We start from the raw sequence: 24,575 nt of genomic DNA, 5'->3' as shown, positions 1-24,575 counted from the left end.
ATGAGTCGTACATTTTATAGAGCTGAAACAAAACTGGCTCTCTCGTGTCTCGTGTCTCGTGTCGTGAAAGCGACGTGAGCCGATGGGGAGTTTTGAATTTTTTATTATCTCACGATAGATTGAATCTGTTGCAATCAGGTTCGGTAAAGATCATTTCGTCAAACAATTCTGTTTGAACAAATGCAATGATTTCACGAATTGATATTATCCGTTTATTTGCTCGTGACCGTTATTGGCCTTTGCAATGTTTGTTTATGACGTAAAAACATTGCACGCGCCGTATCAGCACAAAGGCGACCTCCTTGTAACGAAAGACGTCCCACTCTCGTCCATCTCAATTCTGTTTAATCACGCATTGCGCAGCTGTGTACTCCGATATCGAAGCACAGCGCAAGAGCGTAGGAGCGTAACATCGATCGACGAGCGATTCCCATCGTTATTTATCTTCGTTTTCGAAAATCAAGAATTTGTTCAAGTAACTTACACCATCGAGACGCAGAGATCCCCCGTCGCCAGCATTTCTTCAACAGCATCCCTTTATCGCCCGGCAATTTTTGAAATTACTTAATTTTTGTCGCTGTATCACTATCAGTTCGAAGCAAAAAAAATCGGAGATCGAAATTCGCACAAATAGGTCGAAATAATAACAAAGTCTGAACAACCGCGCGAGAGAGATACGGATCGGAAACCTAAAGCGATCTTCGCCCATCCTGACGATGATAATAATGTTCTGACAGACCGGGGGAGGATATAATGAGGGGGGACGGATGCAGGTAGGGCGGCTGTCGGCGCTGAAGCGATATGATAAAGTGGCGGCGCTAACCTTTCGAACAAACACCGGTACCGACTGCATCGTGCCGCCGCGCCGCGCCGCTCGCCGTTGCAATCGACGCGCTACGCGCTAGGTCAATAACACGAATAAACAATACGTTTCACCGATTAAAGAATCTAATTGCCTCTTGAATCTCGCGATTATTCTGATTACCTACGTATACAACAATTCGTTTAATTTAGTGATATTTTACGTCCGTTGAAAAAAATCTGAAGATTAAATTAAGTAATTAAAAATTAAAATGCTCAGACATATTCGTTTAACGATAGATCGAGCAAAATTTAGAGATAAAGATTTCTTTGAGAAGAGAACAGGTAATTTTTTTGCAATGAGAATTTTAATTAGATCACTATCTTGTGATGAAATCTGAATCACGTAACTTATCCATGATTTCTGTGTGTATATCAAGTTTTTTTTATTTATTCTCAATTTGCGGTTGAAACAAAAATGGTTAATGCTACTAAAACGTTATTTATTCACCTCGTGGAAATCACATAGGTATAATTTAAACGGTATCGCATTGGCGTTTCCATTCACCAAGGATATTGACATAAGGTGGCAATGCCGCCGGTGATAATCGCGTGTTAATCCGCCAATGTGGAGACACCGTATCAAGCTGCATCCGGTGCATACATCGAGGCGCGATACGGTTTCGAGATCGCACGCGTAGCAGCATCACGCGAGTCGATATACGAATTCCTGGCACAAAGGGAAGTGGCGGCGATTAAGCAACGGGTATGCATTCCGCGAATGCGCTTTCCGTTACTAACCATCGAGAGCGACAGAAACGCCATCGCTTCGGTGCACCGTCATTAAGGACAGAGATGCACACCAACGGATATAACTAAAATATTATTTCTGCAATTTATTAATTGACTTTTGCATTCCTGAATGGAACTTGAATTTCCTTAACAAACGTATTATCCTAAATTAATGATAAGAGATTAACATATTTTTGTTTAATTAAAAAAAAAAGTTGATAATATTTATTTTATTGTGAAAAAACGTTTACTACTGCAGTTAAGGATCCCACGACGATTATTCTACTGCAAAGAATTATTGCATTGTAACACGCGAGGGCGTCGTACAGCCGATTATTTAAATACGCCGGCGGTTTAACGCGGATTTGCGTTTAAGAGAAACGAGTTCATGGTAATCGCCGCTATGCGCGATACGCTAATCGCAGCCGTTTTCTTGTATCTGTTATGTATCCGCTTCGGTGATGAGCGTACCGACGACGACGGCGACGAGCGAACCGCGCGCTACTTCGACGCGAATGTATATAAAACGGGCAAAACCGTCGACCTAGTAATAAACGCGCCGCCGCGGCACGTCGAAGACGATTGGGAATGTATAGCGCGGAGGGGAACGTAATAGGTAGAAATAGAAATGCCAATGCGATTATTGCCGTCCTCGCGGCGACGGTGGCGGGTGAAACGGCGGCGATTACTCAACGCAACATTGAGCAATTGTAGGAGGCAAGAGAGTGCCGTCGGTTGAGTTTGCACAACAACCTGCGTTATGTACACGACGCGACGATCCCTAGGTGAAAACGCAAGGACGTATACGGCAGATATATAAGTTTCTCCTTAATAAGGATGAGCCTGTGCGATATTCTGCACGCGTTTACGATCGCATCCGTCGACCGATCGAACAGAATACAGAATGCAGAAAATGCGACTGGTGCTTTTGGCACATTTACGAAAGTGCAACATTGCTAAATAATATTTTAAACGGTATAATAAATACATAAATTGTTAAGTCTAGTAAATAATCTCTTTAATTTACAATCGTGTGCAAATAATTGCAATTTATATAATATCGCGTGTGCTCATTTAAGAAAAATGTGCGCAATTATTTTGATATGATCGCGGAAATAAACACATGAATTATTTACTACTTATTCTCTATAATAAATCCACTCAAAATGTCATAGGTCGACGGCCACCTCCATAAATTTATGACGCGAGCGTAATCCCGGGGAAATATCGGGACGCTATCGATAGCATGTCAACATCGTATCCGGGAAAGTGGTTCCGACGAACGCTGGTCAGCGCGATAGAGAGAGAAAGAGAGAAAAAGAGGGAGAGGGAGAAAGTAAGAAGCGGACCCTCGTCGTTTTCACGCATCTACAAAGTCGACGCGAGTTCTCGCGTTGCGGTCTACGATATAGTAGGAGGTCACAATGGCCTCACGGATGCCTACAAGGTGCTACGTTCACATCGCTCCCCAAGCTCAATTATCATATTGGGTCTGAGACCAGTTTTCTCTGTCCCTCTGTAACCCCTCGTCCGCGACATCCGTCTCGCTGTTCTTCTTTCCGGGCTAAGGCATACATCTCTCTCTTTCTCTCCTCTCTAGCCTTCCTCCCCCTCAACGCCCGTCTTCTCTGTCTCTCTCTTCTTCTTCTTCTGTCTTCTCTCGGTTTGTTCTCATTCGCCGTTTCTCTCACATTCTCCATCAAGATCATTCCTCCTTTCTCCATCTCGTAGCCGAGTTCGATCGACTCTCTCCCTTTCTCTCTTCCTCTTTCTCTTTCCTTTTTGCTCATGCCCGTCTCTCCCGCCTATTGTCGACCGCCTGCCAGCATAATGCATCTTAAACGGCGGCGCCTCAAAGATCGACGCCTCGGTCTGGCCTCTTCGGAATTCTTCAATATAAATTAGATTCTTGAATGGGGATTCTAGATCGGTGGTATGACCGCGACCGGTGTAAGGGAAGGGTACCTTAGGCCAACTGAAAGGGAACTCACGTATGTATTTATTTATCTATGCGTTCGAATATTGGAATATATCTCTTCCAACTTCCAACTTCGGCGCCTTTCTATCGTCAGCCTTTTTTTTTATCGCTTCCGACGTGAGATTATCTTCGGAAGTCTTTTAAATATTTGACTCGGTGGAGGGGGAACGTAAATTAGAAAATAATATATCATGTAAGTATTTCACGGGTCTTAATCTTATTCGTCTCAAATAATTTGACGTAAAAGTATATAAATATTTCCTTTTTTAATTTTAGTATAAAACATTACAAAGTTGCATATATATGTTTCAATAACGCATATTGAACTCACCAGAATACAGGAAGTTATTTCTTTTTATCGATTGCACAAATTTGTACAAATAAATATGTAGGAACAAGAGAAGCTTTCTGATTTAATATAATAAATGTAATTCGCGTAAATAATCGTTATAAGCGATTAAATATTATGATCGAACGAACTTGCGCGTTGTACGTTAATCGAACTTCTGTAGTTTCCTGGAAAAAAGGGCCACCGTCTACGATGGGCGCCGTCATCGATCGATTCAATCCTGAGAGGTGTACTACACCCTTTGCGGCGCCTAGTGTTTTCCTTTCTTTCGTACCGCCTTGACTCATCCGATCTCGTCTCGACCGATGCCATCGGCAACCGAGGGTTAGAAGCTTACGAGCGATATGATCGCGTGAACAAAAAGTACCATTGCAATTCTCGTCGGTAATCTCTTTCTTGACTTTCAGATATGACATCGTAAAGTGAAATATGCAAAGTTTGAATTTACGCGAAATAATCAGTAGAGCTTGTATCCATTATGGACCAAGGTATCGAATCTTAGAATCATCACTCATCTATTTTGACAACATAAATCTTTTTTTTCTGTACAATTAAAACGAAAACCGTAACCGTCGTAATCGAAATCGATAGTCGTGATTAAATTTCAATGCTACAGGCAGAGGAAGTGAATATCCGCGCTTAAGAATGGGAACACGATGATTGACGTAAAGTACATTTTTCCGTGTTTACAACGTCGGGAATTGAACTTAGATTTCTATTCGATGCCCTTTGGACTGAAATGCACGTAATCGAGTTCCCCCATTATCGGAACAAGTTTATGTGTCGAATCGTGTTTACAAGATCCGTAGCACGTTGTAACTACTTGATAGTCCCAACTGCATCGTATATCGCCGGATACCCACACTGGCGATCAGTTGCTTATCTGTATATTTGTATAAACATACTTACCTTCAGTGTTGCGTCCAACGTTACGACGTCGGGGAACACAGAACAAGAGAGACGGCTATAAAGTTACAAGGGGAAGAGATCAAAAAGAGAGAGAAGAGAGAACACAATAATCATCGATTTATTATGTCAATCCGATGTCAGAATAAACTTGCACAGATAACTATTATCTTACAACAGTGAAAATTGTGCGCAATTAGTAAAGATACAAAGAAGAAGATATTATTCGGTTACAACGTATTTTCGTGCGAGAAAAAGTGAGGTTTGCGTGAAAACCGAAGTTAAACACTGAGAGTCAAAATTAATTTATTGAACCGGTGGAAGGTGATCAGCGCAACTTTGGAGCTCGCGGAACACGTATAAGTTATTCGTTTAACTTAAATTTTTCCATTTTATTTGTTGCTATTAGTCACGCACAATAACGTACGGTGAACAGCCTAGCGTTAGATCAACGCCGAAATAAGCTCATGCGGCAGAAAGAGAAGCGGCGGCGTCATACGCGCCGCGCTTAGGCACAAAGCGCGAGAGGATCGAGCGAGTCGACGAAAGAAAGAACGAGACGAGCTGAAGAGCGCAAGAGAGAGAAGGAGTGAGAGAGGGGTAAGAGGAGGGAGGGAGAAAGGAGAGTACTTGCGGCGCGTAGAGAAGCCCACACGAGTCTGGCCGGATACTCACACTTCCGGTCCTACACATGGGCCGCCGGCCGCCGCGCCGGGGCGTCGTTCTCCTTTGCTTCGCGCGAGAGCGAGATTAGCATGTGTGTGCGTGCGTGTATGTAATGTACGTGTGCATAGCCGGCCGTCAGGCTCGCCACTTGCGCTCGCGCGCGCATGGACGCACACCGAGAGACAATACCGTAACGTCACACGCGCGACTTATGCTCTTCCCATGCCGACGACGACGACGACGAGGATGGCGGCGGCGGTGGCGGCGACGGTGTTGGTACAATGACGTCACACTGTCGGCACCCTACGCGCGCGTACATACACCCACACTAGCCTAGGCCGCAAGTCGCTCGTTCTTCGCTTTGTACCCTCCTGAGACCCAAAGCTACATTTTCAGTGGCATTCAAGGAAAAAATGGATTGTTTCATATTATATGCGGGATATAAGAAAAGAGGGTACTATTTTTTGTTAATAATCGCAATACTCGATCAATTCTTAAGTGTTTGTATTTATAAACTAGGCTTTCTATGACTTATTGTTAGCGTCTTTTGTCTTTGTATTATTGAGTTTTACGTATAGTATATTTTAGATATAAATAATTAACGATGCTACATAAGTTTAAATGTATATGTGGCAAGGATAATATTTCTATATTTTTAACTGGTCTCTCCGTCTTCTCTCTTTTTTATAAATATAAAAATATTTAGTTACTTATTGGGACACACTTAGAAGCTCAAATAACAGCGGATACATCACTGATATTTTGCAATTTATTTCCTTTCTGTATGCAATTTTCTCATGTTCTTCTCCCGGCTCGATAAATTGCTATTCTGAGGGATATATCGAATGCTCATTACGAGGCAAGGGGACAAATTAACGACGCGAGTTTCCGTCCGGGCGCCACGCGGGTCTCTCGATGAGACAGATTTAGACCTGTCGCAGGAAAAAGTGGATGCGCGGAGGTTTACGCTGCCTGTTTACAGAGAACGCGGGCCCGAGTGGTAAAAGTTCACGCCGCGCGCGGGTAGGGAGGGAGGTGCGTCGAGTGGGGAGAACGGGGGAGCAGCGGGGTGCACCGGCAATTCGAGAATCGGCGACGACTTCCGGCGGTTCCGTTGACCCCGCGGCAAAAGTTCGTCGGTACCGCTGCCGCGCCGCCGACTTCTCTGCGACGCAGAAAGAGCGAACGTGTGTATTCGCGGAGGGACGATCCGCGAATCCCTCTTCTCTCTCTTTCTCCGGTGAGAAGTGTCTTGCGATCCCAAAGCGAGAGACCTGCTGAATGCGCATCGGATGAAGCGTCATTCACCTTAATTCAACTGAGAAACTGTCCCCGTTCTTTCGCAACGTCCAATTTATAAAGATAGATCCTTTGAATTTTATTTATAACAGTATGAAAAAATTATATGGAATGCTCCAGTCGTACGACGTGTCATTTAAACTATAAATGACTGGAGATAGAAATAAACTGGTGATTTATACACTTACGGAGACATTCAGTTTGAAATTTAAAAGAATCAACAAATTACCTCTGACTCGAAAGTGCGCATTGTTAATTAAATCATACTTGTCGATTAATTTTTTTCAATCTTATTTTAGAAAAATAAATAAATTATTGCCCCATTGCAAGATATTTAATGCTTTAAAACATGCCCGTTGAAATTAAAACATGGAAATTTTGTAACGATAAAATATAAGAGCTTGTTTTCGAAGTTCGAAATTCTTTCCGATTGAATGAAACGCCGTTGCCTTATTAACAATGAGACGCAAGTACGTTCAATGAGAACCAGAGGGGCGGAGGTGTTGAAAACGGAGGTGGAACGTCCACGCACGCGATAGCTTCGATTTATACGCAAACGCGCATTCCGGATGCGAGCCTTGCACGTAGGAACGCAGTTAAGCGATCGGCCTCGAGCGAGCAGTCTCTTATAGAAACCTGCGAAGCTTTGCACTAATTTTCCATCCGTATTCAATGTGTAAATTACAGATGGTGTCGTCGCGAATTTCACGCGCGTGTGTCCGGAATAAAACTCGCGCGAAGCGGTACAAGTGTAGGAGAGATTACAATAGAGCGCACATTTCGCAACACGCGTCTAAACAAACGTGTAGTAGGTACACAAAGGATACGAAAGTTCTCATGGACAATGGTCGTTCTACCAGCATGGTTATAGCATAACGGACTTATTTATTGGAAATTAAAGAATTTCGCATGTTCACCGCGTAAAGAAGAAATGATATTCGCTGTGGCAATTTGCCAATCGGTAAGTTTCAGGAAGATGAAGGATTTGTCTAAGGGCGGCGTTATGAACACGAACACTATGGTCCAATCTTATATTCAAAACCGTCTTAAATTCGTCTGTCATAAACGGTGTTAAAATTCCATCTAACCAATAAAATGATTGAAAAATAAGACAATATTCACTGTAAAAGATCGGACTATGAATATGAGAACAACAAACTTTTGCTCGCTTCGTCGTAATTACATGAAACGCGTAAATGGCTAAAAAAACGGATCTTGCGGATAAAGCAGCAAAGGGATGGGTGTGTTACGAGCCAGGAAAAGGTGGCGACGTCGAGGAAAAGTGACGGCGGCGGTGGCGAAGCGCGCGCACGCGCGCGCCGTATGTCCGACACTTTATGAATGCACGCCGCGGCCGCGTGTGCGTGCGTACGTGCGTTCTCGCGTATACGTATGCGCGCCCGTACTACGTACGATACGGCGGCGGCGGCGGCGGCGACGGCGGTCGCAGTACATTCATGCGGAGCTCCGGCGAGCGTATTTGTCGCGCGTAGCGCGCGTAGTAAGTACCCATACGCGGGCGACGCGTGCGTGCGCGATAAATGGAGGGCGCGATGAATGTACTTAGAATATCGTTGCCCCGCAGAAATCGTTAAAACGAGCCCGTCTTGCGCCTGCGGGCACGGGGCACGACCACCCGCGCTTATTCACGCCGCTGAAAACACGCGAGATCGATATGCATAAAGATTTAAGTTACACCGTCACTCTCTGTGGCTCTTCGGTGCTAATCGTGTTACATCATAAAGGACCTGCCGCGTCTTATTCCATTTTCGCCAAAGAGTGTACAGATATGATCTAATTTACATGATCAAACAGTTCGTTTTTCTCACTTCCATCTTAAATTCGTATTTATAAACGTGGAGTATGGTTATTAACTATGGAAAGCTTTGTAATGCATAAATTATGATTATTATTATTATTACGATTATAATCATGTAATTAATAATTATATATACTGGCATAAGCCTGAATTTAAGGGTTCAACGCGTTGCACATTTTATTGTCGAATCGTAATTTTATTAATATAAGCCTTTCTGCATATGTAAAATTTTGTTTGGATGATTGTTTTACGCCGTGACACTCAATGCAACGTTTACATCTCGATGTTTCTTTTTCTTATCATGTACGCAACGTGGTCAAACGCCTTCCGCGCCTGCGCCTTGTACAATAATAATTACGCTCATTGACATTTTTTTCCGGTTCATTCATCAGGGCTGACCCGACCCGAGCCAGAAGGCGGGCGTGCCGCTTTGCCGCACCTCGTCGATCTCACGTGCTTTATTGGAACACAACGCCACAACGTGCACGAACGTTTAAACACGAACGCTGTGCATTCCACTTGCGCTAGATGTGTTTTTCGTACATATTTATTTCCGTACGTATTTTATATAGCGTACAAAAATAACATCGTGCATTCAACTGCTCTGATTAATGACACGCATTCGAGCACTCTAAAAAAAGCGTGCACTTTGCTTTTCACGACGGTTTAACAAACGGTATTTCCGATAATCCTGACAAATCGAAACCATGAAGTAAACAGAGGAAACAGAAAATTAAGCGGAGATTTAATTACGCTACCTAAACGTTGAAATACAAAATGCTTAGCGTATTTTTTATTTTTACACGAATGTGTTTACGTTGCTCGATCAATGTCAGCTTCCGACGCTTCATTCTTTATGCTTGACCGTAAATTCTACGGCTCGGCAATTGTGCCATGATATTTGTGATAATATTTTTTACATTCGCCAACGTTACCCGAAAAGCGAAGGTTTACGTCCGAATATTTAGTCAAATATTCATACACTGACTCCACGTCTGCTTCCTACTTCATTTCTTGCGCCTGATTATACACCGCGTAACCGACCCTCTCCGTTGCGCTGAAGTCACCTCGCTTCACGAAGTACACGTTCTACACGGCACGCACGTGTGTCCGCGAACCCGCGTAACCACTCACGCGAAAAAACACCCTCGTTCGTAGCGTCGACTAATTAAAAGGTGCAGCGCCGAATAGACCACACATCGTTTCTTCATTAAGAAACGTTTGTACTCACTTCATTAAAATCGATAATATTTCGTATAATTTGGATGGTGATTTATTTATTTATTTTTTATTAGAGAGAAATGCGGTGATCGGTGGAGAACAAGAAGATCTTTTTCCTAATAAATCGATATCTCAGATTTTTTTATACCTTATTGTTAGAAGTGATTTTAAATTTAGCTCATTCAAAAAATTGTGTAACATAATTTGCCATTTTTAAAACCACATTTAAACAGGATTTATTTAGGATTTATTTAGGTTAACAGGTTTTTTTCTTTTTTCACGGAATAATACGAGTGGCAATCGCCAGGTCGATATTCGAATTAAATACAGCTGTAACTTGGTATCGAATAACGTGGTATCGAATCACCGACAAATTTTATTCGCGTAAACGCTTCTACCGCGAGCGCGAACGTTCATTCGTCGATATTCGAGTAGCGTAAGTGCAATCCTCACGATCAGGTTGCACGTTACTTTCGCGACTTTCGGTGTCGCGCTTACAATAATTACGCTCACGCAACGTGGCTCATTGACTCCTTTTTTTCACCCTACTTCTCCCGCTGCCGCCACCGCCGTCGCGGTCCATTCACCGGTCCTGCCGACCGAATAACCCGCCACCTCGAGTATCTATTTGTGCATTCCATATGTTTGTGTACCAACGGTGTATGCGTGCGCGCGCGCGTATGTGTGGAGAGGGGGACACGATTCCGTCGAGAGAAACAACACCGTAGAACAGTGCGCGACAGACTCACGGAGAGGAAGGAGGAGGACTATCTTCTCCTTTTCTCCCCGTCTTTCTCTACCTCTCTCCCTCTTGCGCATACGCGTGAGTCTTATACGACGAGCGTTGCGCTGCGGGAGGGGAACGAGATGCGAGAGGAGAGAATTTCCTGTTGTGAACGTCTTCGAATGCATCTGCCCCAGCCTCTTAAGCCCAAGCCACGCGCGAGCACGAGCACCTATTAAGGCGCCACGGATAAAAGTCACGGCTTCCTTTCCGTAATTAAGGAGTTCGCTCCGAAAGGAGAACGTCATTAATATCTCGAGAGATACGAACTTAAGAATTTGAAATGTAGCGTTCGAAAAATTTGATCGACTCACGTATGTAAAAGTAGAGAATTTGACGTGATAATTCTTTATAAAAAAAATATAACGTGAAAAATGAGAAATAAAAAATAGCAAAGTTTATCGTCCTCGCAAAGATAATTGCGATAATTATTTTCAAACGATGAACACGGACACAACCGAGAAAAACATTGCAATGGACGGCGTTTAGGAAAGTTATCTCTTGTTATATCTCGTAAGACGCAACCCTCGGTGTGAGGTACTCCAGGGTTAGTAATCCCGTCTCGGCTTTCGCGTATCTCGCCGATGACGGCAGACAAGAACTAGATAGCTTATCGTCCGACGTCCAAGTGCGCATATCAAGTACAAGGTACGACTGTCTTTGTCGCGTCCCCATAGTCTCATTCCTCGGCGCGATCTTTCTTCCCCGCGTCGTCGGCGCTTCCCGTGTATATACTGTGTGTGCATTACGGTCGTTCACACGGGCACGAGCAATGGAATGCACCGGCGCGGCGTCGCGCGCGCGCGCTCGCTCGCTCGCTCGCAGGTTCGTGTTGAGGAACCGTTAATGAATCCTCCAGTTTTTTTAGACCGCCCGTGTGTGTTGTCGAACGTGTCTCGTCGGCGCGGCGTGAGGGTAAGGGCGATGGGATGACGGAAGACGCGGACTGACCGGAACGGAACGAGATTTGGGATCCTCTTCCTCGGATTGGGAGAGAAGAGCGCGAGAACGCTCTCGCCGCGAAACGCGCGTGTATCGGGGAATACAATTCACGATGTGATTTCCTTTGGCATTTTATTTCCTCTCTCTTGCTCGCTCTTTTTATCTCTCTGTGGAATTCCCGACTTCAAGATAATATCATATCGCGAGAGCAGCTCTTTTTTGCATGCAAAAAGATCGAGAATCGTAATATAAAAATCTCAATCAGTCGAGGGTTTCAATCCTTTTGTGTGCTGAAAAATATGTAGGGGAATAAAAATTTATAGTGATATAGTTTCATTTTTTTTTTCATGAAATTTATTTGTGCATCTGCAAACGATCGCTTGATTAAATTTCATACAATAACTGTTGTTTGTTTACATAACTTATACAAATTATTCATTATTCTCATGCATTCCATGAAATTCGACGGTCATAGACATCCGTCAAGTATACGGAGTCTCGCGCGCTGATCCGTTCATTTTTCACAAGCTTCACATATCTTCTTTCAATCCTCTCGTGCGTGCTACGTGAAAGAGAGAGAGAGAGGGGTATCGGTGCCAGCAGGCCCAAAGCACACCGATACCGGCGGTCTCGAGAAACAGGAGAAGAGAGACAGGAATGAGAAAGGGAAAGAGTGAAAGAGAGAGAGAGGCAGTCACCACCAGGCCGGTACGCGGTTGCAGCTCTGTTTGGCGGCAGTCCGCTTCTGAGAACTAACGGGTCTGCCCCTTTTCCCCCGCAGCCCTCCTCCACTCCACTCGCGGCAACGCATCGCATATCCTCCCCTCTGCTACGTCCGTCCTCTCTTACCCCTACCCCTCCGCGTACGTGCATCGCGCCTGCGTCAGCGCTGCCCGCTTGCCCGCTTGCCTGCTGCTTGCGCGTTGCTTTTGCCGCGTCGTGCGTACTAGCGAGTGCGCATCTGGCGTCTGCGCATTGGCGCGAGTGTGACGCGCAAGCAATCATTCTCAGTGTGGCACGGGCCGTCGTGCGAGTACGTTGTGCTGTCGATTGGTGTGAGCGGTGCCGCGTCTGTGCGCGCGAGGACACGTTGCTTCCCTCGTGACTTCCTCTTCTTTTTTTTCACTTCCTTTCGACCACGCGGCCACTCACATTGTGCTCGCAGAGACTGAGGATTAAGTGCAATGTGCACAACAATGAGTACAATATCGAGCAACTACTTTCCCAATAGTGGCATGGAAGAAATAATGCCAAAGTGCGGTCGGAAAACAGATACATTACAAACGAGACAAGAGAGTCGTGGTCAGCGATGCCGTCCCCCGGATATAAGACACAAACGACGACGCACAATCGGATTGGACACGAACATCGGTGTGATTCTTCGAAAAAAACTTCTCAGGAAGCGCAAGTACAAGTACGAGCCGTGCTGCCTACGAGCAATGGAATCGCGCGAGCGCATGGAGCGCGACGTGGAAAGCTCTCACGGAAGCCGTTTCTCAGGCCTAGTCTCCCACGTCGCTCTTATCAGCCGTACGAGCACTAACGATCGGATATCGTGACGCGGGCGTCATGCGGGTGACGAACGTCGGTCGTCGTTCATAACCGGTGCGCGCTCGTCGAAAACGAGCCGCGTGTTTCAACGGGATATACTGCGTATCGGTCGCATCGGCCCCGGGAGGATCGAGGAAACCCGCCCCCCTCGTCGACGAAGCTAAAATAAATGCGGCGTAGGTGGTGGCCGCCGCCGAGTCTCGCGACTCGCCGGCGAGTGAAGGAAAAGAAGAAGAAAAAAAAAGGAAAACGCGAGTAGCGGAAGCGCGGGAGAGGAGAAAACGCGGCGTGGTTTTCGACCCGATACTCGGATTCCATTCCTCCTGGCCATTGAGGAGAGGAGGCACTCTAATGGACCCTCGTAGCGCACGGTCACGCTACACTACGGTGCGCCATAGTGCGCCGCGCGGAGACTTCCGGCCCGCCACAGGAAGCGAGACACACGTGTTCGGGCGTGTGTGTTCCCATAATACGATCTGCCTGCCCTCGTCCCCCCTTCTCATCCGTCCTTCTTCCCGTTCTTTTCCCTCCTTCCCGCTCGCCTCTCGCTCTACAGTGCGTTCCATATTCGACGGCCGGGGAAAAGGAAGAGCGAGCGCATCGTGTATATGTGATACGCGCGTATCCGTTTCGTTCCTGCATATACATTCGATCGTTAGTTCGTTTGTTCCGTTTGCCGAAACGTGCATGAAGAAAAGTGAAACGGAGCCATGAACGAGGAAAAACCACTGGTAAGATAACATCGAGACGAATATGTAACGACTCTTATTAGCTTTACACCATTCTGTAACGGTTTCTTTAACCGCATTTGCTTTGCTGCTGACGGTGCGTGGCGATAGAAAGAGAAAGAGAGAGAGATAGAGAGAGAGAGAGAGAGACCAACGAATTTATGTACGAGCGAAAGTTTCGACTAAGGCTCTAAAGGATTGAAACGTTTACGTTCAGAAATTCTGAGTGCCAGTGGATTAAAGTATCGCATTTCTATTATGTTCAATTCAATCGTACCGCGCGTTTAATTACTCGGAATACGGTTTTTCTACACGACCGTGTTATGAATGAATCTCATATCAACGTCTACGTTTCTCGCGATCGGAAAAATTCTCGTCCTTACATTCTCGGGTTGCATTTCGTTTAATTGATCGATACAAACTTTTTTTCCTATATGGTCATGTTATGAATGAGTTTTCAACGTTACATTCATATTTCCCGATACGGCCGTACGCCCGCGGTGTAGAGGTGCTCAACCGTGTTGTTCCCCCGTCATTCGGACTTTGACCCGTTAATCAGAAAATACCGAGAATACTTCAATTTATTTAAATATGTAACTTACAACTCTGGATTAGCATACCAAGTTACGATAAAAACTGCTCGAAATTGTAGAAATTTTTGAAACTTTATTTTTCTTGACGCTGAATTTTTTTTACAAAGTAAATCAAACATGAGACTGCTTCGCCAATAAATAACTAACAATAATGATTTTTTTATTTGACCAAACTGGCTATCTTTAATAAAAAGATTTAATATAAAGATCGCCAATTTGGTCGAATAAAAAATTATTACTTTTACAAAATATTTCAAAATTTACTACATCCTATTTGCTCGGTTTAATTTACGTCGTTAAATTTCACGACATATTGAAAATAAAGTGAAGCCAAAAAATAATAGAAAACGCTTGGTCAACTGTCCTGTTAATAGAAATATTTAATATGATCGTTTATAAATGCGATCGTGCTGCTAGGTAAAGTGTTAAACACATGCTTTTAACTATGTAATAATTAATTAAAATAAAAAATCCTAATCCGAAAGTATCGAGATCATAATAGTCTCAAAATTATAAGCTTCAACTAAAGTTGAACATCAGGATCAAGTAGAGTCTACGCGTTCAGGGCCGTAATTATGTGCACACGTGTACGTTGATCATCATTATTTTTCTCGGCTCATTGGATATAAGTTTTCACCGCTCAATTGATTCTGTTTTCTTAATAAGTGTAGATGCTGCTTAGACTACAGCAATTATCATAAATTTAAATAAGATTTAAATTTATAATGTGTACATACATCTTGATTACTACTTAGAAATTGTTTAACATCGTAAAATCTGATTTTATTAGCGAATAAGGAGCTATGGGGTGCACGATAGCGAAAAATGCATGTAACAGAAAAATAGAAAGATTTAATATACACAGCTGTTCCATCAATCAATATCACATTCGTTCTTAAGGAATAAAGTTATAATTATTAGCGTTTAATTAAATCGATTTAAAATATGCAATTTTCGTGACGTGACAGGTGCCTAAGTTACGAAGAAAGTACAGCGTACACCGATCAACGTCCCGGAAAACGGGGAACCATGAAATTAAGACTTTACGTGCTTCTTTCAAGAGCGAAATACGATATAGTGATACCGGTGTGTAATACCATTTTCGAAGCACTCGCAAACGAGAATCCCGCGCTTGTAAGCGCGTGCGTGCGCGCGCGCGGCGACTCAGCGGTGTTTCTCTTATCGTGCTCATCGCATTCCTGAATATTATTGCCGTGCATTTTTTTCGCGCTCGCTTCGCGTAACCGCGTGCCTGCCTGCCTCTCCCGTCTCTCTTCCGTCCTTGCTCCGGGTATCGAAACTGGTGTAATCTTAGTGAATTTAGATGCCGCGCGTGTGCGGCCGACGCGCGAAGGTAATTTCTATGTTTATTTCGCATTGCGGGCATGGGGTGATTTTTCCGTATTTCCACGGAGATTCAACCCCGTCAACGTTATACCAGTCTCAATATCCGTTCGTAGCAACAGTCGCCTCATTCGTTTCCGTTTCTTCGCTTAGCATAATAAAACTTTTTTTTTTTGTACGTACGACGTTTTCTCTCTGCCGCTTTTTCGTCGTCGAGCTGCTTAAAGCTCATCTCGATCGTACATTGAACTCATTAGCATTATACGTACGACTGTTGCTTTCGGCGTTTCTTCGAATTCCGCTTAATTTCCCTAATTGGAAACGAGTCGCGGCCCCTTTAACGAGTGGGAGCAAACACGTGACTCGCGAGAGCGAGAGCGCCCCTTTGTCTCGCATAAAGTCCCAACTCTCCTCCCCACGAAGAGCCTTATTACCTCGGACGTTCGTTCTCGCCTGCTCCGCTGGCAAAGCTCGGCGGCCGCGGCGGCCTCAGCCCGCCGCGTTGAGATCCTCCAGATTCTTATGCGTATGTTGTATTATGGTTATATAGGTGGGCCGATCTTTCTCTCTTTTTCCTCTCTCTTTCTTTCGCTCGTTTCGCTGCCGAGCCGTGAATGCGAACTGTAGGAGGCTGAGTTAAGGACAGGTACCAGTGGAATGCCGTCTTCGGACCGACCGCCTGAGAATCCCGACCTCCGTGTTCCGTGTACCTCTCCTCCGATGCGATCCAAACACTCTCGCAGCGTGCCGCGCGCGCGCACGGCCTCGGACCCTTATGAATAACAACAAAGCGGAAGACGCACTGCTCGTGAAAATCGTCAAATCAAGCTCGGTCAAAGAAAAGCGACAATATGAATTGCACTTTGACAAAACAAGTTTACAAGTTACAATTCTCTCTTCACATCTTTGAAAGAAATTAATGAATTCATTAATCTTCATTAACGATGTTATATATTATAAAATTTGATAATATAATTCTCAAAGGAAAATTCTGAAAGGAAAGAAAAATAAAGGATTGCATAATTACTCCATTTTATATTTGTGATACATATACTTGAATTATTTCGATTTGCATTATCGATTCAATGTACCGTAAGATCGAGAACAAATAGTTAAGTACAATCAGTAAATATTACATTTATAGCAGGAAATCTGTTTTACAGTTGTAGCAATCGATATCTATTTGCTTATTTTTATCTGTCTTCATTGTCTAGAAACGGAGTATACCTTTTATAAACCGTGTATAGTGAATTTTCAGGTAAATATAAACCAATTCGCTGTGAATGTCTAAAAATGTCTAAAATTCGACGAAGATCTTAATGCTTCTAAAAGAAACTCGCGCAATATAAAGTGTCTCTCTCTTTCTCTTTATATATATATATATATATATATATTATATGTAATAAGCAGAATTTTATTTATATATATATACAATTCTGCTTATTTTTTATGAATAAGAACAATCGTATTCGCGCGAAATTCGCTCGTTTGCCGGCCAAATTATCAAACGCGGGAGAATAAAGGAGACCGCGTTATATAGGTGCACACGTATCGTTTCGGGGCCACGGTCCGTGCCTTGTTTACGTCGCCGTACAGAAGGGCCCTCGGGGCCCGAGGCGCAAGGGGTCCGGAGCAGCGTGAGAGCGGGCGCCTTCGCCGCGGAGCATTTAGCGCGGTGGGCGCTCCTCGCCGCTCTCCGCCGCTCTCCCTCCTCCTCTACCCGTCTCAACCCCGTCGTGCTCTCCGCCCTTCCCTGGGTCTCTTTCCCTTTTTCTCTCGTGCGCCACCACCGTCGCTCTCTTGCTCTCGAGTAATTTATCGCGCGGCGAATTCTAATTATCGTTCTGCCACTTTTACAATATCTCGCCCTATTATATCTTATAATAATTAGAGAACTGTTTTCCAAAATGAAGCGATAATTTTTCGGTCTAATATTAAGACCGATTTAATTATTTAATTACCATAAACGGAAGAGACCCACACAAAACTTCCTTAACGAACTAAATACAGAATCTGCAAGCGTATAAAATATTGTATAGTTTAGATTGGAGGATGGTTTACCGAAATAATAACTGAAAGAAAAGCGATCTGTGTAGATTCGGTATCAGAAACATCGCGCGAACGTCCGCGTCGAAAGATCTCCGCGCAGGGAACGAGGCACGAATGATCGCGGGGTCCCGGTATTCCTAGGGGACCCGTGTCCCCGAATATCCAATAAACACCGCGTGCGTACAGAGGAGAGCGCGCGGTCGTTTCCTCTCCGTCTTCCTCGGTCGCTCCTTTTTCTCCTCTTTCAGCGAGGGCAACGAGGCCGGCCGGCCGGCCGGGGCCCGCCGCCGCGCCGCGGTGTGTGCATGTGCACACGACGAGGACGGACGAGGAGCGTCTGAGCGGCCTGCGGCCGCCATGACAGAGCGGAATGCATGAGAACGCAGAGCTACTGACCCTCTCCCCGTTCTCTCCCCCCATCCTCCTCGTCTCATATATGCCTCTCTATGTCTCGTTCCCTCGTACACTCCCTTAACCCCTCGAGGACCCCTTTCACCCCTCCTCCTACTACTCCTCCTTCTCCTTCCCCCGCCGTTTTTTCTTCTCGCTCTCGCTCGCGAGGTGGAAGTGTTCACCTCTCTTTAATCTCCATATCAATCTCGCTCGCCGAAACCGCCGAAACGGCCGCCGTCGGGCTTTTAATCGCGCCGATTCGGAATTATTCGGAACAACGCTCGCCCGTACCTCGGGCTTATCCTCGTAACGCGTCGCGATACGATGTGCACGTCTTTCGACGCGCGTCTCTGCCTCTCCCTCCTCCTCCAGTATCGTTAATTCAGCCGAGCGCGCACATAATTGACTCGTACGGGCCGTAGCGCGAGCGCACGCATTGCCGGAGATAAGGAGAGAGATATTCCAACTTCCAACCGCGTCCGGATCTCCTTCGATACGTGCTCGATAAACGTTTCTGAAAAATTCCCCGTGAGTTCGATACGTTTCTATATTTTACAACACGCTTTTTTATAGTAAATAGTAATACATTTACATTTTAATAAAAAAAGAAAATTTTAAATGCGTTTAATATTCGCATTTCGTAAGTCTTTTTTTTTTAATTTATGTTATGCAAATAAAGTACTTAAATATAATAAGTACTTTATACATCTTTCGCGATAATAAATTTCTCACGTTGTCTCGCTGTCTTCGCGACCGCAGTTGCACCAAGTCTCGCGCGAGGATGTTTCGCAAGTGTCGAAGGAATCGAAGATCGCGAAGTGAAGCAAAGAAATTCGACGAATATGTCCGGAGAGACTACTCTTCCGCGAAGTCGTAGTCGAGCTGAAAAAACAGATGGAGACCCGCTGATGCCGTGTCTACTACCAGTGAGTGACAAGACGACTACTCGCAAAACGCGATGCGACGAATGCGCGGCCAGAGGTGCATATACATCGGACGTTTCTCCGTCGGTGTCGGTTGTGTCGTGTGCCAATCGGTCACATAACGGTCGCACGGTCGTAACACGACCGCCGCGCGCCGCTGTCGCCGCCGACATGACGTCAGGAGATCGACGACCGTGTATCCACGTCGCCGCGACGGTCATTCATACGACTCGATGGAAGCCCGCGCGTTGGAATCCGAGCTGAGGAATGCGACAGGAAATAGTCGCATGACTGCGCTCGCGCGCGCCCGTGTGCGATCCACGGGGAAAAAAAATCCGCATTGACTTACATATCGCTGGCGCGATCTACGCGATCGCCGCATCTCGCTCGAAATCGCTATAATTTCGGTGAACTCGATCATTCCGATCCTAACGAGATTATAATTGCGGGTTTCGTGCTCCCCTTTGAGATACCGCGGAATGAAGCGCGCGGCATTTAAATGGCTCGTCACGTAAATGGAAACCTCGTCGGTAGCCCTGCTATACATCTTACTCTCGTGACTGTCCTCGAAAGAAAAGGTCCTAAACCGACTGGACGTATAAATCTCACGCGCTTTTTTTTTTTCATCGATCGGCGAGCGCGGTTGCGTGATATCTAAAAATCGAGATGTTTGCACGAACCGTACGCGGGCTTATTGCCTCGCGCGCGGTGCCCATAATCGAATCAAAAGACTCTCGTTAATCGCGCATAACTGGCCGCCGGCCGCATCGGGTAATGGTGGAGGGAACGCGGCGCGCGAGGCCGCGCGAAGAGAGCGTGCAATAAAGTCCCGAGCGCGACTTAATACCGCGCGACGGCTCTCCTCGTTGGGTCGTTGACTCTACGTTTCTTCTTTCTTCGAATCCTGGGGGCCCCCAGTCTCTCGTACCAGATCCTCTGTGCTCGGCTCCTCGCACACGCTCTCCCGACTCCCGACTAAATCCGTCCCTGCACCGGGGTCCGGCTAAATCCCCCTTTTCTCTCTTTTCTCTCTCTCTCTCTTTCCCCTTGTGCCGTACCCTTCTACGTCCTCGCTCCTTCCCCCCATCGTTTTTCTGTCGGCGTGCACGCGGATACTTCTTCGTTCCTGCTAGACGGTAAACAACGCCACGCCATTCCTACTTCTCCCATTCATATCTCTCCCGCGAGCGTCTCCCGAATTATTAAGATGCCGTCCAGGAGCGTACGCGTGGGATGATAGTAATCGTCGTTGACATGAGCTTATACTTCCTTTTTCTTTTCTTTATTTTTTTTAATCGCCGTGAGTACGGGATCAGCACTCGAACGGCAGTGATCAATTTCCAATTCGATTGATGTTATAACTTCTCTTTTACGCTATGAAAATTAGAACACTCTGTATATATAAGTTTTATTCTTGCAATTAAAATTGCAGTTAAAAGAAGCAAAGAGAAGATGTCGAGTTCTTACTGTTTATACTTATAATTATATTGTTATATCGTTCTCGCCTAATAATTTACGAAGTGCATTTGGTGTCATTGGAGCCCATGAATCACTAATGCCTACACATTTGACTCTTTGAACTTGTTGCTGAGATAAACGACGACAAGAATGGCACTTACAGCTGATGACATATCGCTTACGTATTGCGCTCATTTTATTGCGTATAGACATTATTTGGGAAAATGACAATTTGCATTCATGGATGTTCGTAGCATCAAAAATTTATTGAGATTATTAGAATTTCGATGAAAATTTTGACGTGTTTTATTCTCGTTTACTTGGCATACTTCTGTTTCTGAGGAGAGAAACGCTCATCAAAGTCCTCCGAAAATTCCGATCGTCTTTCTTTCGACGTCGCGAATCAATACTTTTCTGCGATGGTCGTTCCGCGCGCGAGAGACTGTTCAACAGGTGCTCGCTTCTCGGCGGAACGATGTGCCGCGTTGTGTTCGGTCGAAAAGAATACCATCGAGAGAAAAGAAGTAAAGAGCGAGAGAGAGAGAGAGAGAGAGAGAGAGAGAGAGAGAGAGAGAGAGAGAGAGAGAGAGAGAGAGAGAGAGAGAAGTCGATGAGAAGAAAAGGAAGATGCTAATTGGAACGGCTTGTAGCGTCCAGCAGCGCGTGTTAACACGACTTCCAGGTACTCGGCATGCTTTCTCTCTTTCTCTCTCTCTTGCCTTCTCCGTTTCTGGGCCCTCGCGGACGAATACCTCAGAGTAGTCGCTTCCGGCTAGATGCCGGCTTTCCTCAAAGAGAGGAGTCTCTTTGAAACTAGAACGGGGACGCAATTTAGGGCGGGGTGCAGTGCCGGGAAATATGCGTCAGGCATGTTTGCAGTTCTCGCGGGAAAATGAGGAAAATTTCGTTAAAAAACCATGAATGACTTTTCTACTTTCAGTGTTTTTTTTTCTTCTGCCCGCTCTCTCCCCCTTTCGTTTCACATTTCGCCCGCCTCTTTACCGTTTCCTCCATTTTTCCCCTTCGTATATACGCCCGTTAGTCGGACGTTCGACAAATATTTGCACAAATTCAGGGCGACTGCTCGTAAATTAGAGAAAGAGCGAGGCGAAAGCAGACTTTGAAATTCTTTAGAGCTATACCCCGGTTGGCCCTTAGCCCTTGTTGCCCTTCTACTTCTCTCGTTTTCCCTCGATACAATACGTGCTCTTTTCTTCTCGTGCCGTTTTTTTGACCTTGGCTCTCGGTAGAAAATCGAAACTGTCGTCTCGAAGTCGTGCTTCGAAGTCGATATCAATCGCATCAGCAGTCTTTGCTCGTGGACGCGTGACTTGTCGTGCATTCCCCGAAAATTGCCCTGCTCCCTGAATCATCACGTTGAATCATGCTCTCGCTTGTTCTCGCTTGCTCTCGAGTTCGAGTTATTAGATTCCGCCGTCGAAAGTACGTCAATTGATGGCCGCGATAGCGCCCGTAGCGGGCCCAATCGAGGAGATTAGAAGCTAACGAGCTGTGATAAATACGAAATTCTCGAAGGCAGCGATTACTTGGGCTCGATAATTCTCACGCACGTCATCCGTTGGAATTTACGCGAAATCAGTAGATAAACTAATAGGAAATTACTTGTTTACTTGTATTTGCCGTATCAATTTTACACTCACGAACTGTGTGAGTTAGTCAACTTAATGATAAGATATTTATTTTTATAATTTATATTTATATTTATAATTCGTATGGATTATATTTATAATTTTTCTATTATCCTGATCCATCCCACTATTTCGGCGTTGCATTATTATTCCATGTCAAAGAAATTTGCGAAAATTTCGACCGAAAGAGAAATTTTTCTTAAGGGATGGGGAGATTATATAAGAGACAGAAATATGGATTTCATCAATCGTTTTGCGATTTTGCGCGCCCATGAGTGCAACGCGAATATGAACGAAGGGATGCAAGAAGAGAGAGAGAGAGGGCTGGAAGACGCAAAGCGGCCGAAGATGCGGCTTCTACGATGCTGCGCGGATCACAGAGCGTTCGTAGTCGCGCAAGAGAGAAGGCAAGAACATTCGAAGCGCGCGCGGCTGGAAGGGCGAGAGAGAAACGGAGGGCTACGAACGACGCGGAACGGGGATGACGGCGGGGCGGGGCGGGGGGGGGTGGACGGGGAGGGAGAAGGTATCGGGGGTGGGGGCAGTGGCGATGTCCTAGCGAAGGTCACGGCCGGGAATGCGGTTTACGTCCGTCGGTCCAAAGTGGCGTGCCGCGTTGCGGAGTTCTCTCCTCTCTCGCTCTCGCTCCCTTCGTCTTCCTGCCCTCTCGGATGCCGGCCACCCCCTCCCCCCTCCCGCCGCGTCCCGTCTGTCCGTTCGTTCGTCCGTCCGCGTCCGTCGCTATCTCTCTTCTTCTCCCGCTCGCTCGGGGCCCCGCGGCACGGCGCAGACTGCAGGAATGCACCAAATGCACCGCGCTGACCGATACCCGTCCCCGTTCCACCGCTTCCACTTGTTTACTTCGGCCGTTTGCCTCTCCCTGTTCCTCCTCCCTGTCTCTCTCCTTGTCTCTCCCTCACGGTCCTTCGTTTCTTTTTTCTCCGGTCGGCTACTCCGCCTCCGCGGGCCACTCTCTCGCATCCTTTACATCGTTCTGCCGCCGCCGCCACCGTCGTCGTCGTCGTCGTCGTCGTCGTTGCCACTCCCGGGTACGGGCCCGCTTCTCTACCACCGCGCGCCGGTGTGGTGGCGCGCCTCTTCGACCGAACACGCACGCAACGCGTGTGGACCGGTACGCAGAAGAGGCACGTTGTGTCGTCGTCGTCGTTGTCGGGGGATACATACCGGGTCGTCCATCGGCGACGCGTTCTCGCGCCCTCCCGCCGCGCTTTCTCTTTCTCTCTTCCCTCCTCGAGGTGAGCCTTCCCCGTTGGCCTTCTTCGCCGTGTCCTTCGATCGCGCTTCCTTTTACGCCCCGGTCCCGGGATGACCCTCGCTCATGGGAACGCGGCCCCGGCGGTATCGGTTGTCGATCGGCGCCGTTGACGGGATTAACAGCGGCTAGTATTATCGATCGTGACCTGTTCCGAGGGTGTTATCTTAAAAGAGATCTTAAAACGGATCAAACAATGACCTTTTTACATATCTCTCTGAACGGTTCCCAGTACGTATCAGGAAAGTCTAGCAAATTTTACAGACTTTAATAGACTTGTTTTCAAGTTTTGCAAGAATCTTAGAGTGCCACTCTAAGACCTCTTTATATCAAACAGATTGAATAGAAATATTTAATTTTATGAATACATAACTGCTCAATTTTGACTTCGAGGTACACGTTAATTGCACGGAATAATACACAGGTGTCTATTTCGTAACAGAGAAACTACTGCGATAACTGAATTAGATTCTTGATAGTAGATCGCAACGTAACGGTCTCTTTGTTCTCTGATTCCGTACCATCAGAAACTATATCACCTCCGATCTTCGATTCAAAGGTGGACGCGATAAGTTTGTTATTGATCAGCGCGTCGAGATCGTGATCGATAAGCGGAAAATATTTGAACGAGTCTTAAAGTTCGGCGAATACGGACCGTAATAAGAATACGGCGCAGCCAGCTGATGCGAAATCACAGGGTGCAGAGACCTCGGTAGAGATTTGACAAACTCCTCTCTCCTGCCCTCCCGTCCCTTCTCTCGACCTCGTCTCGCGCATCCCCGCTCTATTCTCGTCTGTCTCTTTGGCCCTGACCCACCCAAAGGATGCAGTCACCCCGCGTATGGCCGACGGGATGCGCACGGAGGGGAGCGGTCTCCGAACCGCGTCTGTAACTAGGAGGAACAGAGAAGAACGCACGCACACACGTACGCATTGCGCTTGTGTGTGCGTGTGTGTGTGCACGCGTGAAACGCACTCCGTGTGCGAAAAGAGAGAAGGGCGGGGAGAAAAGAGAGAGAGAGAGAGAGAGACAGCGAGCGCGGCGTGGCGGGGTAAG

The 24,575-nt window shown here is 46.0% G+C and overlaps 1 protein-coding gene across 4 annotated transcripts in view; it reads left to right on the top strand.

Annotated features, from left to right (window-relative positions):
* The window catches only part of LOC139768388 (serine/threonine-protein phosphatase 4 regulatory subunit 1), a 125,543-nt gene that overhangs the window by 78,965 nt on the left and 22,003 nt on the right, over positions 1-24,575 (top strand). Inside the window, exon 1 of one of the 4 annotated variants that reach the window (XM_071698552.1) lies at positions 12,560-13,839. The exons of the other annotated variants lie outside the window; for them this stretch is intronic. The gene's annotated coding sequence lies outside the window, so the exon portion shown is untranslated. Of the gene's footprint in view, positions 1-12,559; positions 13,840-24,575 lie in introns of those variants that run through there. 4 annotated transcript variants of the gene reach the window in all.

Source organism: Temnothorax nylanderi, unplaced genomic scaffold, assembly GCF_030848795.1.
Source record: "Temnothorax nylanderi isolate EJ_2023f unplaced genomic scaffold, tnyl_v1.0 TNYL_tig0002_pilon, whole genome shotgun sequence".
NCBI lineage: Eukaryota > Metazoa > Arthropoda > Insecta > Hymenoptera > Formicidae > Temnothorax > Temnothorax nylanderi.
The sequence above is the reverse complement of the archived record's forward strand: the minus strand, read 5'-3'. Positions and strand labels throughout refer to the sequence as shown.